The following is a 3,099-nucleotide window of genomic DNA, read 5'->3' on the forward strand; positions in this document are numbered from 1 at the left end:
CGACCCGCGTGAATTCACGGATCCGCGCATAGTCCAGGCGCCGGGATTCTATCATCCCGTGCCTGGCAACTCCCAGGATCCGCCGCCACCGCCGCCTCTACCCGCGAGACCGGTGCCGACGGTCCTAGAAATTGAGGCTGTTACCGGACAATTTGTTTCTACGCGTGATTTCGTATGGAGGATATTAAATAAAAGAACGTCTTAAACTATGCGAACTAGTTTTTTTTATTTTAATCTTTTGTGATCGTTATCTCTCTCTTAACCTCGCAAACCGTGATTACCGCCCTTGCCGCTCGGGGCGAGAATCACTCCGAGCCGTCGTCGGACGGGCCCACGCCGCGTCCGAGGGGTATCCGCACTCACGCGCCCCCGGACGTGACAATTAAACAATTAAAATATAATGTTGATACATGTCATATGTACAAGAATGCAATTTGCATTCCAAAATCATAATATTCATAATTATTATTTATCACTATTTTAATATTTGGCTTAACATTGCAGCTTTGAAGTGGTCTGCACTGATGACTTTATAACAGATTATCTAGTCTAGAAACAGGACATGCAAATGTAACTGTTATATTTGGTACCACGTGTATCGGTTTAATAATTGACTCAACAGTCTTACTTTAATAGTGTTTCTTTATTAACTTATAAAGACTTTTACTTTCGACGATATCGTTAACGTGTACAATTGAATTTATAATCATCATCATGGCCGCTCGCTCTCCTAAAGCTCGCTTTACATTTTTATGCTTAAGACTAGTTCGCATGGTCGTTATCTTAATCACAACATTTCTTCCCTTTCATAAATCTAATTTCTCGGGGGTTTTTATAATTCTTCCATAACGCGAGGTACGACCCGTAGAATTTGACGTGATATTCGTTGTACTATCTAGTAAGCTAAGTAATTTGCTGTCGTTTAAGGGTGTTGTTTTTGTAGATTCTCCTTTTGTATCTGATATAACTTCCGTTTCCTGACTAAAACTACAAGGACTCTTGTTATTCTCACTATTTGTGGTGCTACAAGTTGGTGGTGTCTCAACATATTGTGCTGTACTAACATTTTTTTTAAATTCCCCCACTTCTGCCTGGGATGAAGGATACATTCGTATATCATTTGCATGTACATGTTTCAATATATCACCATCAACTTGCACCATATACGTTACAGGACTTAAAACTTTAGTGATTCTACCTTTTTGCCAAAATTTTGTTTGCACATTTTTAACATATACAAAGTCTTCCACAGAATATATTTTTAGCTTTTTTGTATTACTAATTTCAGTATTCCTAGCTATACCTGAGGGCTTAATTAAATCAAATCTGGTTCTAGGTCTGACTTTAAAAATGCTTTCTGCTGGTGAGATCCCAGTTACACTCGACGGGGTAGTTACGTGAACAAGAAATCTGATAACCAATTACTTATTAAATCTTTTATTATCTCTTTACCTTTTTCGAAAAATAAATTCTTGTTTAACCTTTTCTTAATAGTTTGTACTCTCCTTTCTACAATTCCATTTGTGGGTGATATGGTGGTGATTTGATAACTTTAATACTGTTAGCTAAGCAAAATTTATTAAATTCTGAAGAATTAAAGGGTGGACCATTATCTGATACTAATTCCACCGGTAAGCCAATAACTGAAAATATTTCTTTTAATTTTAATATTGTTTCTTTTGCACTATAACCATTGTTCATTAGTTTTATGTCTATCCACTTTGATTTACAATCTACCATAATCAGGAATGTATGCGAATATTTATGGAAAAAATCTATGTGTACTCTATAAAAGTTAACTGGTGGTTTTGTTCACGGAAGTAAAGTATTATTGTTAAAAAAATTTTGAGTACATTGACATATCTCGCATGAACTAATAAATTTTTCTATATCTTCTGACATACCAGGCCACCAACAATAATTTCTCCTCAGCATTTTCGTACGCGTAATTCCCAAATGTTGCTCGTGAAAAAGATTTAAAATTTCCTTTCTTAAACTGTTTGGAATTATAACTTTATATCCCATTAGCAAACAATTGTGTTCTATTGATATATAATGTCTTTTTTGAAAATACGGCTTTATATTAACATCTTCTGTATAATTTGCCCAACTAGATGCTAAAATCTAGAACTTTTAATAATACTAAGTCTTGTTTTGTTTCTTTTGCGATATGATTAGCATCTAACGGTATCTCCCTAATCGCATTAAAAGAATAGATAAAATTTCTAATACCCGTTTCATTTTGCATTGGTAGACGAGAAAGACCATCTGCATTTGCTACCAATTTCTCTTTTTTATATTCAATTTCGTACTCATATGCTGATAACGTTAAAGCCCAGCGTGTGATTCGAGCTGCTGCGGTAGCTGGAATCGCTTTATTTTTACTAAATATGTACTGTAACGGTTGATGGTCTGTTACTAGCGTGAATTTACGACCAAATATGAATTTATGAAACTTCCTTATCCCAAATATTAAAGCTAAGGCCTCCCTTTCTAAGTTTGAGTATTTCTGTTCAGTTGGAGATAACGTACTAGACGCAAACATTACAGGCTTATCCTCTCCATTTATTCTATATCTCTTAATACTGCGCCTACCCCATAACCACTTGCATCGCATGTTATATAAATAGGTACTCTAGGATCATAATGTGTTAAAACATTATTTGATATAAGTAGATTTTTACTTAATTGAAATATTTTTTCGCATTCTTCCGTCCATTGAAATTTAGTTCCCAGCTTACACAATTCATACAATGGTTTTAACACAGAAGATAACATTGGTATAAACTTACCATAGTAATTAAGTAACCCTAGATATGACTTTAATTGTGTTACATTTTGTGGTGACAGCGCTTTTTTTATGCATTCTACTTTATCTTTGGTAGGGTGAACACCCTCCACGTCAATATTATGACCTAAAAATTCCACACTTTCTTTATAAAATTTACATTTTTTTTCATTTACTCTAACATTATATTTTTCCAAACGGGACATAACTTTTTGTACATTTTGATGACACTCTTCTAACGTTGCTCCGTATACCAGGATATCATCCAGATAACATTTTGTGTTAGATAAACCCGCTAGAATAGTTTCCAT

Source organism: Trachymyrmex cornetzi, unplaced genomic scaffold (assembly GCF_001594075.2).
Source record: "Trachymyrmex cornetzi isolate Tcor2-1 unplaced genomic scaffold, Tcor1.1 scaffold947, whole genome shotgun sequence".
NCBI classification, from domain to species: Eukaryota; Metazoa; Arthropoda; class Insecta; order Hymenoptera; family Formicidae; genus Trachymyrmex; species Trachymyrmex cornetzi.